We start from the raw sequence: 6,245 nt of genomic DNA on the forward strand, positions 1-6,245 counted from the left end.
GGCATATTTAGGGAATGACACATATTAGTGTGGCAGGAACACTGTATAAATACTTATTGGATCACCCCATAGTAGCAAAAACAATTTTGATTTTCATGTATTATACTGCAATATTGGGAGAAAATGTATACATATATATACCTTTTCAGTGAAACCACTTTATATTTTTAAGCATTTTTATGTGTTATAGTGTAAGACTGAGAGAAAAACATACATCTAAATTTTCAATGGGACCACTTTTTATTTTTAAGTTTTTTCAGAGCTTCTTTCACATCTTTGTTCCGTATGCTATAAATCAGGGGGTTTAACATGGGACTCACAAGAGTGTAAAACAATGAGGTCATTTTGTCTTGATCTAGGGAGTAAGAAGAACTGGGCCTGAAATACATGAATAGTAGAGCTCCCTGGAAAATCGCAACAACAGATATGTGAGAGGTGCAGGTGGAGAAAGCTTTGAACCTCCCCTCAGCAGAGTGGATCTTTATCACCGCTAGGATGATATAACAATAAGACACAAAAAGTCCTGAAAGAGTAGTGAGTTCAATCAAGCCAAAAATGGTAAATATCACTAACTCATTGTCCTGTGTATCTGAGAAAGATAGCAAAAGTAGAGGAGGGATATCACAGAAGAAATGGTTAATCTCATTTGACCCACAGAAACATAAGCGGAATGTTAATATTGTATTTATCAAAGCATCCATAATTCCCATCATGTAAACCCCAAGCATGAGCACGGAGCAAACTCTGCTGGACATGTTGACTGTATAGCGCAAGGGGTTGCCAATGGCCTTGTACCGATCAAAGGCCATCACCACCAGCAGTAGACACTCAGAATCTACAAAAGTACAAAAGATCAACCACTGCAGAGCACAACCATAGAAGGAAATTGACTTGTTCTTGGCAATGAAGCCTACTAGCATCCTGGGTCCAACTGCTGTGGAACAGCAGAGGTCACTGAAGGAGAGGTGGCTGAGGAAGAAATACATTGGTGTGCAGCTGGGAATCCATTCTAATTAAAATGATCATCCCAAGGTTTGCAACGAGAATAGTGAGATAAACTATTAGAAACATGGCAAATAGGGTCACTTTCATCCCAGGGTTATTGCTAATTCCTAGGAGAAGGAATTCATTCAAGGAAGAGCAATTTTTCCCATCCATTCTTCTTTCTTCTTCTCAAATTCTACAGAAATGAAGAAGAAAAATGGTAGGTAAAAGTTTTAACTCTTCTTGACACAAAAATGTAATCTACAAGTCAGAAAGAATTTATTTCAGTACATTAAATTCATTATTGTCAAAAAATAGTCCACTTAAGTTTTATTGTTATGCTGTTCACAAAAGTAAAACTGTCTGGCATACGATTTTGAGAAAGTCCGATTCTCAGTTTGGATGTCATCCATGAGGTAGGTGGCTTGTGTGAAACTTCATTGCTCTATCTCAGCAGTCAGTCATGAACTGAGAGCTCATTAGAGGTCAAATATAATATGAAAGAAACACCTAAATCAAAGACAAAGCTGGAATATATAGCCTTATATTTGAAAAATAAATATCCAATTAAGCGTTAAAGTGATTCCACTGAGTTCTTCAAGAATCATGATTTGGTTAAGAGTGTGTATTAAATTTAGACATAATGAATGTATCTCTCATTTTAAAATAATGAACAATATGATGGTACTCTTCTTACTCTATGTTGTTTTACTGTTTATTGAGACATTAGATATATTTTGATAAACTTGTCTCTAGAAATATATTACTGCTTTGACACATTATTATTACTTACATGCAGGAGTGTCCTGATGCCAAAGACCATGTCTCTTGACCAGCAAAAAGAAATCTTAAAAACAAGTGGAAACAGCAGAATTTAACACATATGTTTCTGTTTCCTAAATTTCAAACTTCACTTTTTTATTAAAAATAGACCTTGGAACAGAAATAATAAATATATCTTTGATATATAGGCTTCTGTGTGTATTTGTGTGTGTGTGTGTGTACATGTACCTATGTCCCTCTCTCTATCTATATGAGAATTGGAATGTAAGTGATGATCTGATTTTGTTTTGATTTCAGTAAATATGGTATGCGGGTCATATCGGGTTGAATTTGCACAAATTAATATTTGTATTGTGATATCTCAATTATTACTGATAAAAAACGGAAAAAATTCTTAAATTTGCATATGTTCTTTCAACAGTGATTAAAAAACCCAATGTTTTTATCTTAATTTTGACTGAGATAGAAGTAAAAATGTTAATTTACTAAACAAAATGAATCTGAATCATCCTGCTTTAATAAGAAATATCACTTTTTCTCATTAGATTTTAGACTACTAACCAAAGGAAATAAATTTAAAAATATATTCATTTACATTATTCTAAATATTTGATTCTTCATTTTTCCAAATGTAAGGGTTTTTTTCCTTCATTCTTTAAATTTGGTGACTCAGGTACCTACCTGTGATGAGCAAGTCTTTCTGTGCTTGTCTCCGGGAGCTGAACAATACAAGCAGATCACGTTTTATTTTTACTTAGTGACATTTGGGACTTAAATCTCTGAAGCCTCTGTCCACACATGTCTGTATTATGCAAACGTGTGATTAATTAAATTTCTAAGTCTATATTCTCCCACACGAATGTTGCAGTATTTTCAGCAAAATGTAACATTTAATTCTTCACACTTGCACAAAATTGATCAATGTCAGGAAGGTGAAATGATTTTTGCATGTGATTCATTGCTACCCTGAGTCTACACCATCTCCCTCCAGTCAAATCAGGGATGTAATGAAACTCAAGGAGACCCTTTACTTAATTATTTAATCTGTTGATTATTACTTGTCTTGTTAAAATTTTTAATTAATACATTTATTAAATAATATGATTATTTTGTTTATTATTTCTCTAATTATTTTCATCCTATGTATTTCATTTCAGAAACAATCTCCTCCAGCTTTCCAGTGAGAAATATAATTTTTCAAAGATTATATTAAATACTTTTTACTTTAATTAAAAATCTGTGATTCTATTCCTATAGCACATGTCATCCAACGGGATTTCAAATATTTCATGACTGTATAACATCCACTATACTTAGCACATTTTTTCTTGAATTATGTTTTTCCATTCATATATGTCTTTTACTACATTGTAAGCTTCTTAAGAATGACAGCAGCTTTTGACTAATTTCTATATACACTGCAACCTTAGCACCAGGACTTGCAAAATATTGTCTATTCTAATATTTATATCTAAATATATATATATATATATATATATATATATATATATATATATATATATTGAGGAAGATTAGCCCTGAGCTAAGATCTGTTGCCAATCTTCCTCTTTTGGCTGAGGAAGACTGGCCCTTAGCTAACATTCGTACCCATCTTCCTCTACTTTATAGGTGGGACGCCTATCACAGCATGGCTTGATGAGTGGTGCCATGTTCACAGCTGGGATCCAAACTGGCAAACCCCGGGCCACCAAAACTAACTTAACCACTGTGCCACCGGGCCAGCCCCCTGTTCCTAAATATTTTAAGTATGTATACTGGTGGATAATAGACAAATAGTAGAAATACAGAGGTTTATTGGGACTGCTTCAACTAATAGATCATACATGCATGTGTGCATGGAAGAGGCTTTAATAAAAACCAGAAATGTATTTGCTTCTAAAATAATTTAGTTTGCTTTTATTAAATACAATTTTTAAAAGTTGAAAAATATTGGAGGGTAATTTTGTGTCCTTTCCAAATCCTTCCCAACAGCTATTATGCAATGCTCTATGATCCGTCAACCTTTGTCTGGCTTTTTGGTCCCTGGTTTGATTGAGCTCCATCAGCAGGAACGAGAACTAATCAACCATTCACACAGACCTCACTGGTATCAACTTTCTACTCTCCTTTTTGTAATTGAATTTTACATACCTTCTTAATCATTATTTTTTGCTCTCTGCGTGGATGCAAACAATAAGAAAAATTCACACACACCTTTATATATTTAATTTGAATACAGACAGTTCCCGACTTACATTGGTTCGACTTAAAACAAGTTTTTGATTTTAAGATAGTGTGAAAGCTATACGTATTCCGTAGAAACCATAGTTTGAATTTTGAATTTTGATCTTCTTCCAGGCCAGCAATCTATGATACCATGCTCTCTCATGATGCTAGGCAGTGGCAGTGAGCAGCAGCTGTCAATCATATACGTGATCATGGGAATAATCAATCTATACTCTACAGTGTTCAAGTGTGTTCAAGGTGTACCACATAATGATTTAATATATTTATACATTGTAAAACTTATCATTACCACAATAAGTTTAGTTAATATCCATTATCTCATGTACTTACAAATATTTGTGTGTGTGATGAAAATTTTAAGATCTACGGTCTCAGCAGCTTTCAAATAGAATATAGTATTGTTAACTATAGTTACCATGTGGAACAAAACATCGCAAGAACTTATTTATCTTATGACTGGAAGTTTGTACATTTTGACCATATTCACCTATTTCCCCTATTCTTCACCCGCATCTCTGGCAACCACCCATCTGTTCTGTTTCTATGAATTTAGTTTTTTTTAGATTGAACACATAGGTGAGATTATACAGTATTTGTCTTTCTCTAACTTTTGTCAATTAGCATAATGCAGTCAGGTTTTATCCATGTTGTTGCAAATGGCAGGATTTCCTTATTTTCAATAGCTAAATAATATTCCATTTTGTGTGTCTGTGTGTGTACGTATATATACATATATAAACTCAAATTCTTTATTCATTCATCTGTTGATGGAGACTTAGATTGTTTCCATAGCTTGACTATCGTGAATCCTGCTTCAATGAACATGGGAGTGGAGATATCTTTGATTTCCTGTTTTCACTTTCTTTGTATATAGACTGAGAAGTGGGATTGCTGGATCATATGATAGTTCTATTTTTAATATTTGAGGAACCTCCACACTGTTTTCCATAGTGTCTGTACCCATTTACATTCCCGCCAACTGTGCACAAATGTTCCCTTTTCTCTCAACCTTGGCAACACTTGTTATCCCTTATCTTTTTGATGATAGCCATTCTAACAGGTGTGAGGTGATATCTTGCTGTGGTTTTGATTTGCATTACCTTGATTGTTAGTGATGTTTAGCACCTTTCTATGTACTCGTTGGCCATTTGAATATCTTTTTGGAAAAATGTTTATTCAGTTCTTTGGACCAATTTTTAAGAGGATTGCTTGTTTTTTTTGCTATTGAATTGTGTGAGTTCTTTATATATTTTAGATATTAACTTTTTATCTGATATATGAATTACAAATATGTTCTTTCATTCCATAGATTGCCTTTTCATTTTGTTGAGAGTTTCCTTTGCTGTGAAAAGGATTTTTAGTTTGGTGTAGTTCAACTGTTTATTTTTGCTTTTGTTGTCAAATTCAAAAAAGTACTAGGCAAGACCAATGGCAAGAACTTTACCTTCTATGTTTCATTTAGGAGCCTTATGGTTTCAGGTCTTACATTCAAGTCTTTAATTCATTTTGAGTTGATTTTTCTGTAGCGTGTGAGATAGGAGTCCAGTTTCATTCTTTTGCATGTGGCTGTCTAGTTTTCCCAGAACCATTTATTAAAGAGACTCTCTTTCTTTATTGTGTATTCCTGGATCTATTGTCATAAATTCATTGAGTGGATATGTATGAGTGGATTTATTTCTGGGTTTTCTATTATGTTCCATTAATTGATGTGTCTGTTTTTATGCCATACCATACTCTTTTTTTTTTTTTTGGAGGAACATTAGCTCTCAGCTAACACCTGCTGCCAATCCTCCTCTTTTCTGCTGAGGAAACAGGCCCTGAGCTAACCTCCATGTCCATCTTCCTCTATTTTATATGTGGCACCCCTGCCACAGCATGGCTTGACAAGCAGTGCTCAGGTCCTCACCTGGGATCCAACCTGGCTAACCTTGGACTGCCGAAGCAGAATGTGGCAACTTAACTGCTGTGCCACTGGGCCAGCCCCCATACCATACTCTTTTCATTACTATAACTATGTGATGTAGATTGAAATGAGGAAGTGTGATGCCTTCAGATTTGCTCTGCTTTCTCAAGATTGCTTGATTATTAGGAGTCTTTTTTAGTTCCACACAAAATTTAGGATTCTTTTTCCCATTTCTGTAAAAACTGCCATAGGAACAATGATGGGGATTGCATTAAATATGTAGATTGATTTGGGGAGTACAGACATTTTAACAATACTAATTCTTCCA

At 34.2% G+C, this 6,245-nt stretch overlaps 1 pseudogene; it reads right to left on the reverse strand.

Annotated features, from left to right (window-relative positions):
• Nucleotides 1-224: 224 nt before the first annotated feature.
• Nucleotides 225-1,158, reverse strand: LOC124228431 (olfactory receptor-like protein OLF2; annotated as a pseudogene).
• Nucleotides 1,159-6,245: the final 5,087 nt, after the last annotated feature.

Source organism: Equus quagga, chromosome 17 (genome assembly GCF_021613505.1).
Source record: "Equus quagga isolate Etosha38 chromosome 17, UCLA_HA_Equagga_1.0, whole genome shotgun sequence".
In the NCBI taxonomy this organism is placed as follows: Eukaryota; Metazoa; Chordata; class Mammalia; order Perissodactyla; family Equidae; genus Equus; species Equus quagga.